The following is a 23083-nucleotide window of genomic DNA, read 5'->3' on the forward strand; positions in this document are numbered from 1 at the left end:
ATGCAGGTGCCCCAAATGCTCGGGGGTATAGAAATGGAAGAGACGTATGCCCCCAAAAAGTGAAGAGGCAAACAGAAATACAAAAACAAAGAAAGGAACATATAAAGCAAATACTTTTTTGCAAGCAACAACTGAAACGAAGACCAAATTTGTGTTCGCGATGCAAACTGACTCCAGAAATGAAACCTGTGCTGAGCACGTATAGATGCCGGGGTGACAAAAGAAAGCACATCGAAATCTCGGCGTCACTCAAGTCGAATTAGAATTGTAACGCGCGCTCTCTCGGTTGTCCCCGCCCTGGCTGTCTGAATCGCAGCGTTTCCTCTGCACTGTTCTCAATACAGGGCACGCGAGGATGTTGTAGGAGCACTTTCTCCCTCTATGTGCGCTCAGAAAACAGAGCTCGCTGGAGCGCCAACAGCGGATTCACGCAGATAAATCTAGATTCCCTGCTAGAAGGTGGCGTTTTTCCTTTCCATTTATGTGCTTTTTTTTTTTTCGCTTGCTAGTTTCCCGTCTGCATGCATGATGTAGGCGGCGCAGGAAACGAGAGGTCTTTGCCAACGGTGTCCTATTTCGAGACAAAAATAGGCCATCGATCGTGTTGTAAATTAAATATTTATTGAAGCCTTAAGCACAGGTTTTCTCGAACAGCTGTCCTTGAATCTCCATTGTCAGATGTTTTAATCTTGTGCTGTGCTAGGTGGTTTACTTGTCTCAAATTCCATATTTTCGCAAACAAAAATGAAAATAACAAATTTGACGCGCTTTAGATCCGAGGAAGGGAAGATGAGGCGGTTTTTCGATCGTTTGTTATATATATTGTGCAAAGCATTTTAAAAATCAACATGAGAATGAAATTAAAAAAAAGAATGTAAGTTAAGAGGGGGCCCGTTATTTCTGTTCTGATTAGTTGTTTTTTTGTTTTGTTTCTGATGCCCTTTGACGAATAAAAGGAGAACACCATGAACTTAAGTAGTAGTTACAGTTGTGTATAAATGACTAACATTTTTCGCAGTCTCCAGCATGTAGTAGCACTAAACCTAGAGCGGCTTGCATAATGGTAGCAGTATAATAGAATTTAGTGTGACATGCACACCGTTAGCATAGCCCAAGATATATTGATAGATAGGGAGGAGGAGGGAAGGCAGGGATGTTAACCAGTATTAGACGGGAAAATAGCCAACCGAAATGTTGATGACGTCTAAATTTGGTCACATGATACCTCACTACCGGTCACGTAACCTATGAGAACTATCAAGTCGTGACGTCATGAGAGAGGGCTGCGGCGCGATGGGAAAGAGTGTGGCGAGTTGGGAGAGGGTGATGCGTTGGAAAAAAAAATTCCGAAGACACAAAAATCGGCACTGGAGAAATGTGTAAGTCTGAGCGTTGCTGTTGTGTCCGTGAAATATGCCAACGCGATTTCGAGATGTGTCAGCAAGATACAGCGCACATCCTTTCCTGTAAAGCAATTATAGAACGCCGGTGAACTTTGACGCGCGCTACGGAGGAACGCTCGTGTTTTGCAAGGGGTGCGGGATGTTCCGTGTGCAGGAGCAACGATCATGCTTTGGCAATTTCTCCACTGGAGATTCTAAATTGCTTTTGAAATTTTGTATATACAGGTTTATGTTTTTAGGAAGCGCCCAATAATGAAAGGAATAGTTTATCTTTCATACTTTTAATAAAAATAAGTGCTACACCTTCTGATTTATTGAAAGTAAACGATCATTAAAATTAGGGAAGTCCTGTTTGCAGAAGAAGAAATTAATAAGAAGCCCGATTCTAGAGAGTTTAGAAAAAGGTCTGCAAATAAATACCAGCCACTGAAAACCTTTAGTCAGTCAGCAAAGGAAAGGAAACACCCTATACCGCCACCAGCAGAAGCTAATGTTCCCAAACAGTAGCCTCTTCCTAAAAGCCGAGAGCAAAAATACGAGATGCATTGGAGCTCGGTTAAGAAACCATGGGACCTGCGTTCACGCCTTTTACTGCCAATGAAGATCGAATAAGCAGAGGTGCCGTGAAAATCTAGTGGTTGCTATATCCCAAATAGTGCGTCTCCTAGTTTCGTGTTAACCAAAGTCACGCGGCCACCAATAAATCTGGCCAGGCCTTCATTGTTCGCACGGCGAGCGCAACGCTGCGTGGCCGCTGAAAGCTGCGCTCAAAAGACCGACACACAAACCTCGCTATTCTCCTGCAATTCTCTCTTTATCTCCTTCTCTCTTCTGCACGCTTGGCTGCTCTTGCCTCGCTCCTGCCGCCGATGCGGTTATCATGGCACGCCGCGACACCGATACTTGTGTGAAAGCGTGAGTACGAAGGAAATTCCCGCTCTTTTGTTCATAATCCTGAACGATTTGCGAAAATAAAGAGGTCTCACTTTTATGCGTTGCAACCCCATTCCGCTATTTCCTTATGCGATAAAATATAAAGGCCGGAACACGACGCTGCTGCTTTTGTCAGCCCGCTTTAAAGATTGGTTACGAACAAGAACCGCAGAATATTCTATTGTGGTCGCATTCTTCTGCATTTTTACTTCTTTTCAGTTTTTTTTTTTGTTCATTCCTTCATTTGTTTTTGTACCTAATACTGCGACAGCCCAGTTTTGCTCCCTTTTTCAGCACTGCATGAAATAATAGCGAATCTCTTTGCATTTCATTTACTTCACTGACTGAAGGACAAACTGTCGTGGTTTACAGTTCACTCCAGTTTTTTGAGTGTGTTTTGTGTACTTAAGTCATTACACTTTTTTTCCAGTGTTTGTATTCCGCGTGAGCACAATCATGCCCGCGTTCAGACTACTTTAGCCAAGTACATCCATGTGGAAGTAGCTTCGTATATCCATAATTATTGCGACACCGGTTATGTCGCTTTTGCCTGTGCTAATGAAATACAAGCCGTTTTCTCAGCGCTCTTTTGCGCGTCTGAGTAGTGCATAATTGCTGTGAATAACTGGCATGCTATTCTTTTCAACTCAGCATGCGTAGCAGTTCATTGATTTGCTTTTTTGTTTGAGGTCAGTAGGAAAACCTACTGTCTTCTATAACCTCAGAACCATAGAAAATATCAGGACATGAGAGCGTAAAAAGAGAATTCGCGTTCTGTTTAGCTTCCTTCCTCTAGTTTTTGGACATCATGGCTAACCTAAGCTGTAGACGAGCGTTTAAGAAAACGTAACAATATAAAGGCAATTTGAAGTTTGTTAGTCAGCTTAAAATTTTGAACTTATGCTACGGCTGAAAGTGAGGTGATGAGCATTACTCAATGCGAAATTAGCAATTTCAACACATCCTGACCAGGCACGTTCCCCCATACCTTTCTGATTGATACATGTGACACTGCTGCAACTGGGATTGCGAAAATATTTGGTAATCTAAAACTACCTTCGATCGACATTGCATTGATACAATGGTAGTTATACAACGCACTTGCTTCTTTGGAGTTGGCTAAACAAGTGGCAAATACTCTTCCTTCAAATGCAGGCTATTGAGAATGTCGGTATAAGTTTGGGAACGGTGATTTTTTCAGCATTACTTATTTACTTATATAGCGGAGTCAAGACTAAGCAGGTTTTGGACTATGCGCACTGATAAAGAAAAATCACATCACAGGTCTAACTGTTATTTAGAACAGGGGAAGTCAATAGACCAATCTGGTTGTCTTGCTGGGTCATGTGTTCTACTGGACGAGAATGACCTGAATGCGTTTCTAAAATTATGCTAGCTGCTTTTACATTATTCTGTTTGTGACTGATCGACAATATTTTATTCGGTTAGTTTTATATCATGTTCCAGAAGGTAAGCGACCGGCCGGTGTCGAGAAGTCAAAACGGAGTGTTAGCATGCAGTGTGTATTGAATCCCAATATTCCGAAACAATGAAAGCATCACATACAATGCTTCATGAAAACAACCCTTATGATCGCAAACACAAAGTAACCTCGACAGAAATTCAGAAAGGGCAGAGGGGTTGTGCATCACATGTTTAACTGGTCACCTACCTTTCGCGGAATCCAATATATCACAATATACGTCGGCCATGTCGTATAACCGGAAGTGACGTCATGATGACATCACATCCGGTCATGACGTCCCGACTAATCATGACGTCACCAGGCGATTCATGCTTGTATGAAGCTGGCCCTGCCGGGCGTCCTATCAAGGCGTCCGAACGCCACCTTTCGTATGGCGCTTCCTCGAACGCCGCATCACAATGCGTACAGAAGCAGACGCAGTTCAGCAGGCATCGGCGGCATTTCAAATTTGTTCACAGGAACGGAAAAGGGGCAGTATCGTTCACAATTTTTCGCGACACCCTAATGGAACCGTAAGAAAAAGGACGAAGGTGGGATTAAAAAAAAGAAAAGAGAAAGAGGTGCTGTAGTAGAAGACTTCGGAAAACCCTGCAAAGGGGCTTTCGCTTTATGGCAGTTTAGTGGTCAAATTGCTGCCTGGAAGGTTCTTGTTTTTTGCGTCCTCGCAAATTTTAGAGAGAAAGAATCCGGGTTGATTTTATCAGGCTTCCAGATGCTTAGCCACAGAGTCAGCTGTTTGTTTCATACTCTCGAGTTATTCTGGGGAGAACTAAGGGATTATAATGCCTTCTGTGAATGCTTCCATTCGTTAGAATTCAAGCTTATGATTCTAAAATGCACCGTGTTACCAATAACACCTACTTGCAAAAACGATTGCACCTTTAACTTAACTGTTCACGAACAATGAAGATGTTCAAGATCTAACAGGAGATTCCTGACTACTAATGGTGAAATATCTACATTTCCTTGCGAAAATGTCGTGAACGTGCACGCATATTAATAAAACACGACATAAAGACAACACCCAGAATACCACAAGCAAAGAATACCGAGTTCTAGTCGACGCAGGAAGAGCGCAGCCATTTCCGAGCGGATGTGGAGTTCTCGGAAATGTCGGGCGTTTGGGTGGATCTGTGCTGTGGCTCTCGGTCCGCCTCAGAAAACACACACTTCCGGCTAGCCCCACTCATCGACGATGGCTTCTTGGCTCTTTGCTGGCTTTAACTTGTACAGTATCGCAATTTTTGTACTTATTTTATGCCTCTTTTTGCTGTATCCTGATTTGATGCAGTAAACGTTTCCAGAGAGTTTCATCGCAACCTCTCAAGAGTGCATTTAAGGGTGGCGGAAGGATGCGATTGGCCATAAACACGCTCACCTCCAATGCTGAGGCCCCCCCAATTTTCTTTTGCTGTGGTGTTCATTGTTGTCTTGCTTTTTTTAGCACCTTGTCATGTATATCTCAAGCTCATAATGGCTAATTTGATGAGGCATCATCACTGCCAGTGATTCGCTCGATTAAAAAAAGACTTGGGTAAAAGGGATTGAACTATAGCTTCCACATAAATGACATCCCTATTTTCGACGCATAGTAGTTTTTCTTCCAAGCCATTAGTAGCCCTCAATAATCACATTTATTAACTATTTAGATTATGTACAAAATGCGTAGAATTAAATCGGCTACTGGCTAGAGGTAACTGAAAAAGACCTCTCCCGCAGATGTATATGGTGGGATGAAGGTCAAACTAACTGCTGTCATCAGTCCGATTTTCAATTTATTTTCAGCATATTTCTTACATGGCTTTAATTTTATGGTCGATCGTGTAACCCTAGGGGAGAAACAAAGACCACTTTTATTTGTCCGCCGTATATAGGGAGAAGAAAAGATGGCTGAGGTAAGATGTCGGGAATTAAAACAGAGTAAAGGTTGACCATCGCTACGCTGCATGCAAAAAACGTCGCGCACGTGTCCATGAACGCTAATGATTATCGTTGCAGAGCACCTGTAGCTCAAACTTTCTTTGTCATGTGCAGTAGAATTCTGCGAGAGTCTCACACCGCAGTGTTTGCCCGCGTGGACTGTAAAAAAAAATAAATACAAAAATTAACGACGGTAGGGCAGGCTACTTGGTGAGAACGAAGCAGGTGATAAAAAGAGCGAGTCTGGATAAGACACGCGGCCTTTTTATATATGTATGTCAGTGTGTAGTCTAAAAGTGTGCGTAATATAATTATTTATACACAGCCGACATTGAAAAGTGGCGATGATGACCACTCAGATGTTGCTTTACTCAACATGTATATTCCCCAATGGCCGAGGTCATAGTTATTTATTTTTTATTTATTTTATTTCAGAATACTGTCAATCCCGATTGGGATTATTACAGGAGTGGGAACATGATAGTCTTAAACACAGGTACAATGCAGGCCAGACAACCCATACAGGAACCAAACATACATAAAACACAGGCGATTACAGTACATGGTATTTCACATTAGTTTTCACAGCGGTTCTTCACAGGTGTTGGTTGTGAAAAACAAGTTTTAGTCACACTGTTCCTTCCAGAGCATTGGAAAAATTTTTTATTGTAGGCTGGGCAGTAATAGCAGGGTTTAACGAATTCCATTCCCGAACAATTCGCGGAAAATAAGGAAAGCGAAAAGTATCATTGTTACAAAAAAACTTCTAGTGTAAAGTCGTGCTTATGTCGTGTCGGTCTGGTGTTTTTGTATCGCACGAAAGCGGCGGGATTCAGCTGTAGAGCATTGTGTAAAACTGCGTATAAGAATTTTAAGCGTTGGAGTTTTGGCCGGACTTCGGGGGTTGCGAGGCCGGCACGGGAAAGGAGTTCGGTAGGTGAATCTGTGCGCTTATAGCGGTCATAGATAAAGCGGACCGCTTTTCTCTGTACACGTTCAAGCGTGCTAATGTGGCTTTTTCTATGTGGAAACCGTACTATGTTGGCATATTCGAGCACCGGTCTGATAAGGCTGACATAAGCGAGCTGTCTTGTTTGGCTGGTGGAACGCGATAGGGTGCGTTTGATATAAAACAGTTTGTTCAGGACTTTTTTAGCTACATGTTGTATGTGAGCATTCCAGCTAAGATCGGATGAAATGATCACGCCCAAGTATTTGTACTGAGTAACATTTTGAAGAACGGTGTCATTAAAACCGTACGGAAACAGCAGACTTGAATGTTTCTTTGACACCGTCATGCAAACAGTTTTGTCAGAGTTTATCACCATTTGCCAATCCGCGCACCACCGCACTACCCTATTTAGACAATTATTCAACTTTATTTGGTCCTCATGGCTTCTTATGGTATGATAAAGCATGCAGTCGTCCGCAAAAAGGCGAATGGAGACGTCATCTTGGTTTGCTATATCATCTATGTACAATAAAAACAGAAGCGGTGCCAGAACAGAGCCCTGTGGAACGGCGGACAAAACTGGAACATGATCAGAGAAGTGGTCATTGTATTCCACGTACTGGAAGCGGTTTCAGAGAAAATCTTCTATCCAGCGAACAAGGGGGCCGTCTCCAAGTGGGCTGTTTAGCTTGCGAGGTAATTTAACATGGGAGACACTATCGAATGCTTTCGAAAAGTCCATAAATATTATGTCTACCTGTAGCTGGTCATTAATGTTTTGAGTTAGGTCATGAATGGTTTTTACGAGTTGGGTCACTATAGACAGTCCGTGTCGAAAGCCGTGCTGATTTGAATGAAGTAAATTGTTTGATTCTGCAAATTCTGTCAAATGTTTCAAAATTATATGTTCTAGTATTTTACAACACGTACATGTTAGGGAAATTGGGCGGTAATTTGACAGGCAGGAAGAGTCGCCTGATTTCGGTATCGGAATTATTTTTGCTACCTTCCACTCAGCTGGGAGGCGACTTTCTCGGATCGATTTTGAGAAGATTAAATGAAAAAAAAATTGCTTACTGGTCTGCATATCTTCTCAAAAACGTGTTCGGTATTCGATCTGGGCCACTGATTTTCTTTTTGTCTATATTCAGCAAAAGGGACAGAATGTCAGCTTGTGATATTTTAGGCATGCCTAGAACACTGTCCCGGTTGTGGAGGTAGGTAATGATGCTGCTTGTAATGATATTTAAAAAATTCCATTTATTTATTACGCTCATCCCTCATGCTGGAGCTGCATTAAGGCGAGTATATTGCTATTGGGCTAAAAAATCGAGGACACTGCCGACTAAGTGAAAGGCTAAAGCCTGAGTGCTGCATTCTGCTATGCGAACGTTGCGCATGTAGCGATCAATGCTGCTGCGTGTAAAACTAGCGACTACACTTTCATATTCTGAGAGTGCATTTAATCGGTGAATTCTTTAAGGGGGGACACGGCTCTTTGGCACCGAAAATCGGCCTGAAAATCGGATTTTCAATTTTTTCATTTTCGTATTCCTCGCACTATTCCGCATCTGCACGCAAATTTTCATCCTCATACCCCGCGTATTTATGAAGTTATAGCGATTAAAAAATGCAGTACCACACCCACTGCCCTTTAAATTGTGGACAAATGACACCCAATTTCGATCGCCCGGCGCATGAGAACTACGCGCTCCACCGCGGCGATTTTGGTCTCGTTCGAAAGCGCGCGTTTTCGGCTTATTTTTTCTTTCGGAAAGCAACCCTGTGCGCTCCGCCTTCCCCATAAAAAACAAACAAAAAGATAGCATGCAGCGCGCGCTACTATTGGCCGGTTAAGGCACGTGATCAAAATGGCGTCGTTTGGTTGGTTCCGGCAAGCTAGCCCTGAAATGCGGACTCCCAGTGACGCCATTTTGTCTTTCTGCCGACCACGCTAGTGCAACGCGAGAGTCATGCCAGGCGCGAAGAAGTACCGCTCTTTGCACAAGTTCGGGCGAAAGCAACCAAAGAAACGCATTAAGAATGCGACTTCGTTGCATACTGTGCAAGAAGCAAGTGCCAGTGCTGCGGGATTGTGTAACGATCACGTTGCGGGCGGCGACGCTTCTCCGATTCCGCTGGACAACGGCGCCGTTCTTCGTGCCGACTGCAGTCGTGTACGTATTGATACCGCGCCTGTCACTAACAGTGACATAACTCAAGTGAGTGCCCGTGAGCAGGCTACGCTTGATAGACTGGTATCGACGCCGGCGACGGCACGAAAGACCGCGCTGTTCGCCGATGCAAGTGGTGCGTCCGCAGAGTCAGATGCGGACGGAACAGCCTCCTATGCGGTAATTGACCTCAGCATTGTGAATATCCTTCTGGATGCCGTGCGGTGCAAAACGTGTCGTGGATGCGTGCGTTTAATTACCAGCGACCGGAGCTATGGCCTCGCCGTAAAACTGATCGTGCTGTGCGACAACTGCGATGAGATTGCGGCCGAGTGGAACTCGCGGAGGGTTGACGGCGAGAAAAGGTGCAATCCTTTTGAGCTGAATATTCTGGCTAGTCGAGCAATGCTGTCGACCGGTAACGGCCAGACAGCAATGAACGATATCTTTTCGGCGATGGGGTTGTCGCGGCGCGGGATGCACAACAAGACGTTTCAACGGCATCTGAAGAACACACTGCAACCCGCTGCTACCCGAGCCGCCACGACCGCTATGGCACAAGCCGCGCAGGCAGTGGCGAAGGTCTACGATGACTTGTGTTTTGGGCATAGGGGGAACATTGCCGTGTGCTACGACGGCACATGGATGACGCGCGGACACTCATCACATATAGGCGTCGGTGCCGTGGTGGAACTCTTCACTGGTTACGTGCTTGATTATGTTGTGTTGTCAAACTTTTGTCTGGGCTGCGAAATTGGTCCCAAGCCAAACACTGACGGCTACGAACTTTGGAAATCACGCCACCAGTGCCAAAAAAACACCAACTCCAAGGCTGGTCAAATGGAAGTAGAGGCTGGCAAAATTCTGTTTGAAAGATCTCTGCAGCGCCACAACATGCGCTACACAACCATGCTATGCGATGGGGACAGTCGCACGTTCAGTGCTCTTAAAGATGCTGCAATCTATGGCTACATTGAAATAGTCAAAGAGGACTGCATAAATCACGTGCACAAGCGTATGGGAGCAGCTTTGCGCAACCTCTTGCAGAGACACAAGGGTGCAGGGAAGCAAAGTCTTGGCGGCAGAGGAAGGCTGACAGCTGATCTAGTTGACAAGCTGGCAATATATTATGGCCGAGCGCTTCGATCAAATGTAGGTGATGTGGATGCCATGCAGCGAGCTGTGATGGCGACATATTACCACATCACATCTACTGATGACTGCCCCAAACACAGTTTGTGTCCTACCGGTGAGAAGTCATGGTGCCGCCACAACGCTGCAAAGGCAAAAGAGGAGCCTGCACCAAAGCACAATTACAGTCTGCCAAGAGATGTGGCTGATGCTCTTTTGCCTGTTTATAGTCGTTTATCAGAGAAGAGCCTGCTGCAGAGGTGCATTCGGGGGAAGACCCAGAACTCGAACGAAAGCTTCCACTCGGTCATCTGGACCTTGATCCACAAAGAGCGGCACTCATCACTGTTTGCTGTGGAAGCAGCCACAGCAGAAGCTGTGCTGCGCTTCAATGCCGGCTGCAAGCATACAGCAGCAGCAATTCTGCAAGAATGCAGTACAAATGTAACAGCAACTGGGTCCAGGAGAGCTGAAGAAAAGGACTTGCACCGTAGCGTACGTTCTGCAAAGAAGCGGGCGGCTTCGCTTGGCGTTGCTAAAACAGAAAAAAGAAAACACCGCGACAGCATGCACCCCGACTATGCTCCTGGTGCATTTTAATAGCATGAGGTCTTTGGGGTTGCCCTTCCTGATTAAATGCCGTGAGGCTTGAGTGCTTCCGACAATCCCCCAATTTTGGTAGTGTTGCATTTTTTAAAGATCAATATCTCTGGTCCTGTTCTTGCTATTGCTTTAAAAATTTTTTTTCTAGAAAGGGAATCCTGCGAGTCTCATGAAACCAAGGTAAATGCAGTGACGACAAAAGAAAATTTGCTGAGAAGGTTATGTTGTCTTCGGTATCCAAATGGAATTTTCCTTTCAAGCGTTTCCTATTGCGTAACTTTGGCTCAAATTGGCATAGGCCATTAATTTTCGCTTCAGATCACTTTCCACCTGTTTCTGATCTTGTTGACATATCAATCATTGACATAATTTACACCTACATGCTGTGAAGTGTATTTCCTCGTTTTCTCAAAACTGCAATTTTGAGGGTGCTGCAATTTTGGAGGAGAGATATCTCTTAGTCTATTTGTGCTATAGCTCTCATTCTTGTCTTGTTAGAAAGAGAAAACCTTCGACAGTGCCGTAGGACAAAAATATGTACAGTTATTATGCGGCAACATTTACCGAATTAATTATCAATCTTAGGTGCCAACCTGGGCTTTTATTCATAAAAGTTTGACTTATTGTAACTTTGGTTCAAATTCTTCTACCACGTTAATTCATGACTAGCGGCACTCTATGATCCTTCTAGATCACTCTGGCAGGGCTATTCTCCTCATGCCATAAAGTGTTTAGTAATTAACTCACCTCCAAACGAAGAACATGAATTAGGGATTATTTTGAAAGCTATTTCATCTACAAGAAAACTAATCAGATATTTGAAATCAGCATGCAAAAGTACATTAATGGTGCAAGTTTCAGTCAGATCCACCCATAAATAAGGAAAAAAGTTTTAAGAGGGGTGTCCCCCCTTAAGGCAGCGACGAGATTGCGCTCCTTGTATCTTCGCATTTGTTCTACGTTTGGTTGATTTTTACCTGGTGAGCGGCATTAATTAGCAATAATTATTAACGCAACATAACTACCTAATAATTATTTATTATTATTCAGTAATGAGTACTTAGTCATTATTATTTGTCCCCACATCCAAGACTTCATCCCGTCTCGACGAATCAGAGCCGCCACAAAAGCGTGACACTTTTGCTGGCGACAACACTGAGGCAATAAAGGCTTTCGCCCTAATATTTGTCACACAATGTAAATTTTTTCATAGTTCGCGCCGTGTTCCACAGCACGTCGGACGCCTTTTGAGATTCTTGAAGCAGCAGAGAGTGAGTGGTGAATACTGCAAATCCGAAAGCGCTTCATTGGAGCGCTTCAAAATTGCTCACTTGGATATGTCTCGTATCAAGATAGGTTTCTCAAGTCTATCAGAAGTGCATAGATAAGAATAAAATTCTAAATTTTTTGCAGAAGCGTGAGTGCTATAGCGTTGCCTTTGACCACCAAGTCCCACAGGCACTAAATGAAGGCTTCGTAGACGCGACCATCGAGATAGTTTTGAGCGGAGGTGTATGGAATAAAACCAGTCGCTCAGCAGATTCTTCTGAGGAGAATAACATTAAAATTTTGCTTATGTACAATTTCTGCTTGTGGAATCCAGAAACACTTTCACACATGAGGCTTTCTAAAGCGCAGTTTGTTTATTTATTTATTTCAGTACCCTCAGGGCCCGAGGGCATTACAGAGGGGAGTGGGGTACAATAAAAGAAAAAAAAAAGGGAAAAGGACAGCAATCAGTATTACAACAAATTTGAACAGTAGTATGGTTGAAACACATAAGCAAGTTACAGCAATATAAGAATACAAATTATTAGCTACTGACACAGACGTATGGGCGAATTATATAAGCACACAAATATACCACGTGAGCAAAACAAACAATTTTACTAGCAGGCAGGAAAAAAATTTGCTGAAATATACCACCATACACGTAATCAGCAGCACAATTCGGGAGGAAAAAGAGAAAAATAGTTTATAAAAACAGCAGATGAACTAAAAACAATGAACAAATGGCAGTGTGGAAGAATTCAATGTTCTATGTTAATATCAGATTAGCTAAAGCAGATTTAAACGCAGAATGGTCACTCACTTCAACAACCGATAGGGGAAGGCGATTCCATTGTGCCGATGTGCTGGGGATGAATGAGTTGTAGAAGTGATTTGTTTGGCACGAAAGAATACCAACCTTATGACGGTGATTGATCCGAGCAGACATGTAGCAAGGAGGCGTAATGAATTTTCTCTTAAGGATGGGGTTATTATAGTAGATCTTATGAAATAGACAAAGACTGAATATATTTCTACGTTGAGACAGTAGTGGCAGTGATAAGCTTGATTTCATAGCAGTGACACTAGAATTACGATGATAGTTAGAGAGAATGAAACGGGCCGCACGGTTCTGAATAGATTAGAGTTCATAGATTAGTGTCTCTTGATAAGGGTCCCAGATGGATGAAGCATACTCCAGTTTACTACGAACCAACGATTTGTAAAGGAGCAATTTTACGGAACTGGAGGAAAGACTAAAGTTACGACGTATGTAGCTTAGCATGCGATTAGCGTTGTTTGTTATGTGATCTATACGAGCCTTCCAGTTAAGATTATGGGAAATAAATACACCTAAATATTTATAACAAGGCACAGACTCAAGGCTACTATTATTAAGAAGGTATGAGGGTAATAAAGTGTTACGGCGAGAGACACGCATATACTTGCATTTGTTAATATTTAGTTCCATGTTCCACCTGTTAGTTCATTCAAGGGCATGATTATTATCGGATTGAAGGAGAGCAACGTCAGAATCACTGTTAATTTCACGGTATATGACACAGTCATCCGCGAAAAGATTTATTGTTGAGCATAAGTTATCAGGTAAGTCATTGATATATATAAGAAAAAGAAGAGGCCCTAGCACAGAGCCTTGTGGCACGCCTGATCTAACTGGAGAAGTGAAGGATGATGTGTTATTAGCAGTGACAAACTGTGAACGATCTGTAAGAAAAGAATGCAGCCACCTGAGAACATTAGGGTCAAGGTTAAGTTTACTTAGTTTCAGAAAAAGCAGTTGATGAGAGACCTTGTCAAAAGCCTTTGAAAAATCAAGAAATATGCAGTCGACAACGGAACCCCTGTCAAGGAATGAATTTAGATCATGCGCGAAGGTTAAAAGCTGCATTTCACAAGAAAACTTTCGAAACCCATGTTGACTGTCAGTAAAAAAATTATTAGAATCAAGGAATGATGCAAGGTGAGAGTAAATAACATGCTCCATGATTTTACACGGAATGCTTGTTAGTGAGATTGGTCGATAATTATGTGGGGAATGTTTATCTCCGGACTTATGCAACGGAATCACCTTCCCGACCTTCCAGTCCCCCGGTATGCAGGCTCTTTGAAGCGATTGCTGAAATAGATTAGATAGTATTATTGCGCTGTACACTTTGGTTTTAATCAAAAACTTGGAATTAATATTATCAACACCACATGATGAAGAAATGTTTTGTTTTTCGATTATTTTTTCCACACCAACAGAATCAAAGACAATAAAATCCATTGGCAAAAAGTCAGCACTGGTATATGCAGGGGTTTCAGAACGCACATATTTAGAAAACGCTGAAATGAATACACTGTTAAGGACATTCGCACACTGATTTGGGTGGATTAGCTCGTCACTAGTGTCTTTAAGGCTGATGGATGAAGTGTCGTTTTTGTTAACTAAGCTCCAAAATTGTCTAGGGTTATTGATTAAGAGGGAAGGTAATGTGTCATTGAAAAATACATCCTTGGTGTGCTTGAGTGCAGTTTTATATTCAAGGGCCGCGGCCTGATAAGCAGTCCAACGTTCTTAGGAACCGGTTAGTTTTGCAGAGCGGAAAATGCGTTTTTTCTTATTGCAAAGCAGTTTTAACGATCGAGTGAACCATGGTGATTGTCGATTACAGATGATGACTAAACGTGGAACATATTTTTCAGTGAGCGCAGCAACTTTTTCTTTAAACAAGCTCCAGTTTGTATTCACGCAACGATCGTGAAAGCTTGGTAAGTAATCATCAAGAAAAACAGAGAGTTCATGGTTAATGGCATTAAAATTAGCATTTTTATAGTCGCGGATATATTTTTTGTGGTTACTCTGATGAGGTATGGTGCACGATAAAGAAAAATGAAGCACTAAGTGATCACTTAGCCCTGGAAGGAACGATAAAGGCTGAAACAGATCAGGCGAAGTAGTAAGAATTAAATCAAGGATGTTAGAAGTAGTCGACATGATCCGAGTTGGCTGCATCACAAGCTAGGACAAGTTGAAATCACTGCACAAACTCAAAAATCTATCGCCTTCACTGGAAAAAGGATTACAATAAGAATTTACATCACACCACACAATGTTAGGTAAATTGAAGTCGCCTAGTAAAATGAAGGAACTGTTTGGATACCGCACAGTAATCATATGGATGACATTATGAAGGTCGTCGGCAAAGGTTGGTGAACTGGAAGGCGGACGATAGCAAGTACCCAATATCAATTTCTTGGAGCACGTGCGAATTTCAACCAAGACTAGTTCTAAATCGGTTGTACAATGGATAGGAAAAGACAAAATAGCATCACAGATGGCGATAAGCACGCCTCCACCACACCGAGCACCCCTGTCACATCGATAAATGTTGTAGCGCTTTGGACAGTCAAAGAGTTCACTGCTATCAACCTTCGCAGACAGCCAGGTTTCAGCAAGGCATACTATGTCGGCATCACAAGCATTGATAACAGTAACTTTATTCCACTGCCCCTCGCGTAGTGCTAATCAGTGATGGGCTGAGCGGATGAGGTGGAAGAAAAAGATAGTGCATGCATGTCATCAGATTCTACCAGTGGCGTAGAGACACTGGAAAGTACAGGTGCCCCAAAAGTAATACGGAGCACGCGAGCTGCGGCCGAACTGGAAAAAAACTGCATGCCAGCGCGCTCTATCTATTGATGCGCGGCAAAGACCGAGGCTACGCCGGCACATCCGGCTCACCCATCTCGATAACTTGATGCTCGCGTTATCGCCGCCACGAGCGAAGCTGCACTCTTACCATCACTGCTCGCCAGGGGTGCTTTAATACATCATGCAAGGGTGTTTGTCCGCGCCGTGTAGAAAGTTGGCGTTCAACAACTTGCGCTTTTTGCTTTATCAGGAATGCCACCATTTTCAGCCAGCGTGACCACCTTCGTTCGCTATTCGCTTCGCGGCGAGTTTGTGACAATGAAAATGTGTGGTCAACGTTTTCTTGGCTCAAGGAAGCGAAGGAAAAAGAATAGCGCGCATGTGTTGCCTTCGTTGTCTTCATTATAAAGATAGGGGTTCAACAGTGTAGAAAGCGAGCTAATTAAGGATCGCTTCCCTCGGCACAAATTTGTTTTCTTACATTGGAGGCAAAAACGACGAACAGAAAACGAGGTTTCTCCCATTTATTCTCCTGCGATCGGCTATATTTTTCAAACCTGCAAAGAGGAAAGGAGAACAGGGTGGAGATGACTAAAAAAAATCTTCCAAAGGCACTTTTATGCAATTTCAAAGTTTAATAACGGGTGAAGCTCCCGTTCACGCTAATGACATCGGTCATACGCCGAGGAAGGGACTCATATAAAGAGTTGACGTATCCGGGTTGCTCTCGAAGCTTGTCCCACTCTGCCTTGACAGCCTCCCAGAGTTCATCTGGACCCGTGCTGCGATTGATGCGAGACATATTACTTTTCGAAGTTCCCCAAACGTTCTCAATGATGTTCATATCGGCGCCTTTTGGAGTCCACTCCAATAGTTGCACAGCCCACTCTTCAAGCAAGGCTTTCACAACTCGCGCAGTGTGGACGGGGCTATAGTCTTGTTGCAAGAAGAACACTCCATCATTAAATGGCCCGTCCAGTGCGTACTGGATGAGATAGTGGTCGAGGACGTCGCAGCAGCTGGCTGCGTTAAACTTTGTTGGCAGTCTTATAAGAGGGCCGAGGCCTTCTCCACTGACACTGACAGCTCCCCAGACGTTCACGGCACAACGACCACTGCCGATCACTTGCGTCATGAAGTCGGGCAGGTACCTGTGTGCGTAAGAAACATGCGTTGATCAGCTACTACGTAATGCATGATTAAAAAAACGCATTTAACTGAAAACCATGATTGTCAGGCCACAGAGAAAGAGAAAACCATATTTCGGCTTACTGAACCCAAGTAACTGCTGCAAGAGGACTAGCGAAGAAAAACAGTTTCATTACTCTACATTTACTTGTCCATGACTCACCGTGCTTTAGAACGGTGTGTTCTTTACTTCACACAAATCAATTTTATTCGGACGTACCTGCAGTTGTATGGACGCCAAACAAGCCGCTGCTGGTCCCATCTTGAAGAGAAAGTTGACTCATCTGTAAAGATAACTTGTCGCCAGTCCTCCACAGTCCACTGCTCGTGGGCGCGAGCAAATGCTAGGCGCTGTGCCTTCTGTCTTGCCGTTAAATACGGCTTCTGGGCCGCCACACATCCACTTAATCCGGCCTCCTGGAGTCGGTTCCGAATGGTGCTCAGACTGATGTCTAGACCGAGGGCATCTCGAATTTCTTTTGCACTCTGAAAAGGATCCGCAACGGCGGCAGCGACGATCAGTTGGTCAGCCTCAGCCGAAGTGCACCGCTCGCGACCTGGACGTGGAGCATCGCCAAGGCGGCCGCCTTCATCCCTGTAAGCTTGTATAATACGATTCACAGCTGTCATCGACCTTCCAGTCCTGCGGCATATTTCTCGTTGCGGCACACCTTGCGCCCACAGGAGAACAATTTCGCGTCTAACATCCAGTGGAACTCGGGGCGGCATTTTTCGTCTAATGGGAATTTCCACAGCTTTCGTTTATATATATACGTGCGTGTGGGCGTGCCTTGCAAAAGGCGTCCTGCCGTCTTCTCATGGATTATCAAGGTGATAGCATGAACAAAGCAAGCTGCTGTGACGTGCTCGACCACTAAATCATCCCATATGACTTGTAGGATTCTTTTAACGATGGTGTATTTTTCAAGCAGTAACACTGTAGTCCCGTCCACATTGCGTGAGTCAAAAAAGTCTTGCTGGAAGAACAGGCTGTGCTGCTGTTGGAATTGACGCCAAAGGATGCCGATATGAACATAAGTGAGGTCGTTTCGTGAACATTGGAAAGCAATCTACCTCATTTCAGCCGCAGAACGAGTCCAGATGGTCTTTGGGTGGGAGGCTGTCAAGAAGATGTGGGAAAACCTCCGAAAGCGCGTCTTCTCCTTGCACGAATCTCTTTTTCGGCGCTTATGTCGTAAACCTGCGTGGGGGCTTTGCAGGTTATGAAACGCAAGTTTGCATAAAATGGCACCTTCCGAGGTTATTTTCTTAGTTTTTTCCTTTAAGCTGCCCATTTCTACCTTTTATGTTTACCATTTTGTTCTACAGTGTAAGAAAGTGAATTTTTGTTGAAGAAATTGGTCTCGAATTATTAGCCCACTTGCTATGCCGTTCGGCACCGATTTTTATCAAAGACAACCCATGCATGCTATTGTGTTTTGTTTTTCAAGCGTTTATACTCGTCAGTGTAGAAATTCGCCGCAAAGTGGAGCGCAAACTTCGGCTGTAAACAAAGATAATGCGGTTCCCGACGAAGGATGATAAGATGCATGGTGCCGATAGCAAACATTTCTGCACGGCCCAGATGAACAACAAACCATGAGGTATTGAAGCGCCCCTGGCGGGCAGGGATGGTAGCAGCGCAGCTTCGCTCGTTGAGGCGATAACGCGAGCATCAATTTATTGAGATGGGTCAGCCAGATGTACTGACGTCCCCCTTGCTCTTTGCCGCGCATCTGCTGATAGAGTGCGCTGGCATGCAGTTTTTTTCCAGTTCGGCCGCAGCTCGCGTGCTCCGTATTACTTTTGGGGCACCTGTACATGCGCGCAATCATCAAAGGGATTGTAGATGTAACACGTTTTGTTTATGTACAATTTATTGAAGCGAAGTTTGAAGGTTAATGGTTGGGTTTTGCCAAATTCAACCAGTTTCTTCCTAGCAAGACGAGTAGCGACGGAATAGCCTTCACTAACTCCAATTTTTTCTTCCTTCAGCTTAGAACTAGCGACGAGTATTTTCTGTTTAAGCTTGTAAGACGAAAATTTAGCAATAAGTGGCCTGCATTTATTCGGAGTATACACGCCGAGCCTGTGTGCTCTTTCGACCAGAATTTCGGTGGGTAGAATTTTCAAACAGGACGAAAGCATGCTAACCAGTTTTTCCTCTGACTGAGCCCAGGATTCGGATTGTGTGTCTGATAGGCCGTAGAAAAGAAGGTTGTCTCGCCGCTGCCTGTCTTCAAACTCAGCCTGCTTAGAGTGCAGTTGAGAGTTTTCAGTTGAAAGACGATCAATCGACTGGCGAAGACGCTGTAGCTCCTCCTCAACTGCCTCAAGGGTGACGGTTTTGCGTTCAACCCCTGTTAGCCTTCTTTCTATATCTGCCAGATTTTCTTGAAATTTAGCCTGTGTTTTTTTAAGATCGTCAACAGACTTTATTAAATCATTCTGATCCCTTTCCATTTTTTTCAGTCCGCGTGTTCACTGTTTGCAATATTGCAAGTATATCGTCCATTTGCGTAGAACCAGAATCTGACGGAGAGTCCTGCGCCCTCGATCTCGTGTTCGGCGGAGGCCCAGGGTTGAGCTCAACATCACCGGACAACATAAGCAGATGGGTTGTAACATCAAAGCATTCACTGAACACGGAAAGCAAAACTCCCGGGCGTGGGAACAGCAGCAGACAAACGTTATTCGATTTCTTAGCGTATAGAGGTGTAACAGGACTAACCTGGACGAGGAAGCAGAGCGGGTTAGAAAACCGCATCGTCGTGCTGTTCACACGCCCACTAAAGGCGCCGGGATCCCGCCAGCTCTTCATATAGGCAGCAGAAGGTGATGTTGCCGTCGATCCGGATCTTTGAAATAATGGAGGGATGACCGTGAAAATCCGGGTGTCGTGAGGCCAGGCGGATCCAATTCCGTTGTTGAAATGACAGGGCTTGCTGGCGTCAGTGGTGGGTGAAGATAGCGGTACGGCGCTGAAGTGAGCCCATGCGGTAACCTGGACGAGGAAGCAGAGCGGGTTAGAAAACCGCATCGTCGTGCTGTTCACACGCCCAATTAAACTTAATTAGAATATGAATGGCACCAAACTGAACACAATGCGTAAGACAGGGCTTTCTTGGAGTAGGAAAAGTATTCCTTCCGTACTCAATTTGCGCATTATATGACAAACATACTTCGAAGAAGTATTTATAAAAGCTTATACATGCTTCAAATAATTGTGTTTCATAAGTGGTCGAAAGAAAGAATTGAGGGTAGTGTTGGAATAATCACTCTCTTCACTTTCCTTTGTTACATTCAAGACCCTCGTCAGAGGGCTATTACATAAGGGGTGGGACACTAAGAAATTAATAACCGAAGTACATAATAATTTCAGAAGAAGAAACAAGTTATGCAAAGACTTGCGTTACTCAAGCATATGCGTACTACTGTCAAGGAACGTAGATATATGCAGATGATGGCTGCAATATCTCGGCGAAGGCCGTTCCAGACACTGTAAGTCAGGGGGAAAAATTAAGAATCAAATTTACCGGTGCGGGCACGGCGTCGTGATACTTGTTCTTGATGGCTGGTGCTAAAAAATAAATAAATAAACGTAGAGTGGGTGTGCAAACGTATTGTCTCTGTCTTAGCTCCGAATAAAGCAATTCGTGAAACAAACATAAATTGGCAATGCGGCGTCGATGGTCAAGGGCAAGGAGGTTGTACTGGTAATTTAAAGAGGATATGGTGATGTCGTAAGTGTACGACAAATAAATGAATCTAGCTGGTCTGTTTTCCACTGATTCAAGTGAGTTAGATGGCAATTCTTGTTTCGGAGACCAGAAGAGAGATGCGTATTCTAATTTTGATGTAATGTGTCATGAGTATGCCAAAAGGATCACGTATTGAGCGCGACGGTGCAGATGATGTTTTAAAATTCGACTGTCGCGTTAGCGGATGATATATTGTTAGAATGTGCGTGTTCTATGTAAGGTCAGGACAAATGAGTCATCGTCACTGCCTAGTTAGGGGGTTCGGGATGAAGCCGATGCGCGCAATGCTACGCGCTCTCCGCGCTCGGAAAAGGTGGGATTTCTCCAATTTTCTCGGACCCTCTAGGAAGCGTAGCAGGCTCTGCTTCGCGATGCGCTGACTTAAAAACATGGGTGCGATTTCGTGACTCCCAGAAAGCTGACCATGCTTGAGGGGCATTGCAACTCATTAAAGTGGCATGTGAACAGGTGGCAATATAATAAGCTAGGTCTTTCGATAGTCCTGATTTCCTAATGATTCAGTGTTTTTTTAAGCCATGAATAAAAATAAAGAACGAACATTGCTCAAGATGCGAGCGTTTAATGAGCCAAATTCCAAAATCTCTACGCAAGCTCAACGTCAAGCATCGACCCATCATTCCCCTCAAATATAATTTGCAATAGCAAATAGAAAGGTAGTACACCATTCATCCAAGCATTCCTTACATTCGGTTTTCAAAGTTTCACTGCTAAATAGTCATTGACCTGTGACATATTTACTAGATATCAGAGAACAATATCATTGCTTTCGGTTCTTTTAAATTTTCAGTAGAGAATCATGAGACCATTGGCGTAAAAAATATGCTGCTTTATTCTAATCGTTCAATTCCCGGTCATTATGTGCTCCCTTAATTTGAGTAAAGCTATTTGACGTGTAAATTTCAATTTTAAACAATTTGCTTCGTCTTTTTTTTTTTTTTTGGTCGCGCATGTTTTCACTTGCACTGCACTATCACTATTAAGGGCCCTTTTCATGCCAATCGATATAAACGTTTAGACCATAAGTAAAATACACAGGAGAATCCTTCGCCTAAGATAGCGTGGTTATGAATAATTGCGCTCAATAGTACGAATAGTTTCACTAAAAGAACGAGGCGTTAAGATTGTTACTGATACTTTTTTGCAACTAAAATAACTTTTCTATCATGGCATTATACCGCAAGTGCAGCGTAATATCCAATAACACATCTTGTATTACTTTCACAGTTTATACTCGAATATACTATTACTCGCTTTGTGCCACGTTATTGCTCAAAGCGCTAATGTTTTAGCCCCTCGGCAGCAATGGAAGAAAGTTGCTGCAGCTCAAAATTATCCCCATGTGCGAATATCTCGGCGCTTCTAGTTTCTTCGGGGAAGGCTACGGTGCAGAGCGTAGAAGCGGGTGGAATCACGCTGCCTTTGTTTCGCCCTGTAGGTGCCCTAATTCTTACCAGGAAGCTTTTTGCCTGCGGAGGCGTAATTACACGTCGGGGGTTCCGGAGCTTTTTCGCAGCATCAAATTAGAGACGCGGCACCGGGATCTATTTTTAATTAATGCTGTTCGCCACGTCCACACCTGACAGAATTGGCAGGTTAAACTTCCCGCACAGGTCCTTAGCTTTTTTCCTCTCGTGATAAATGTTTGTTTCCTGTGGGTCCTCTTATCTGCAAATTACGCTCTTTCGGTGCAGTTTCATGAAACGAGAGTAGAACTGTGTTTTCACTCTCTTTTGCCGAAGGATAAGAGAAGATCTAACGCAGCAGTAAGATTTAGAGAATACGCCTATTTCCAGCGACTCACTCGTTCGCAAAAGAGTGCGAATAATGGCAGCATCCGCGCCCAAGCATGCACCTAAACTTCCCTAATCTTCGATGTCCCTTCCATGACTCCATTCAAAGCAGCTTAAAATATTCGATGTGCGCTTATATTAAAGGCAAAACAAAGCTTCGTCGTTCCACGTTTCCAGGGAACTTGAGAGGAACATAACATTACCTCGCTGATGTGCCGGGGAGAGTTATGGCTGGCATGAGATCAAATATCAGGTTCTTGACTAGTCTGCTCGCTTTAGTTTAGTGCAAAAAAGCATCCGTTGCTTCAGCCTCAAATTTTTTTTTTTTTTTTTTGAGTGAGTGTCCGTTTTCATGGCTCTGCAAATAAGAAAAACAAGCACAGCTTTCTGCTCCGTGTAGGCTCCAAAACAGGACGAAGGAGGTCGTCAAAGTATATAAACTCTGACGCAAGGAGCATCCGGTGACAAGGCATCTTGAGAGTGTAATGTTTAATCATCCTTGGAATAAAAGTAGAACGCTGTTTAACTATGGAACTTTGAAGGCATCACTCTTTTTTCTGTTGCTTTCTGAGCTCTATCAATTTCTAGAAAATTTTCCTATGATGAAATAAATTCTATCTGCACTGTAACGCCTCTTATTGAATGAACGAATTTCTTTTAATGTATGTGAATCTGGAAAGCTTGGCAAAACAATCGTTTGTAAAAAATAATCTTCAGTGCGCAAAACATAAGTAAATACTCATATAGAGTCTGCAAACAGGAAAGGATAGACACATGTTCTACATGCTTTATTTTCG

At 43.6% G+C, this 23083-nt stretch overlaps 1 pseudogene; it reads right to left on the reverse strand.

The window, feature by feature from the left end:
* Positions 1–16160: 16160 nt before the first annotated feature.
* LOC146191941 (uncharacterized) lies at positions 16161–19761 on the reverse strand (annotated as a pseudogene).
* Positions 19762–23083: the final 3322 nt, after the last annotated feature.

Source organism: Amblyomma maculatum, chromosome 4, assembly GCF_055883805.1.
Source record: "Amblyomma maculatum isolate TAMU_Amacu chromosome 4, ASM5588380v1, whole genome shotgun sequence".
Classification (NCBI taxonomy): domain Eukaryota; kingdom Metazoa; phylum Arthropoda; class Arachnida; order Ixodida; family Ixodidae; genus Amblyomma; species Amblyomma maculatum.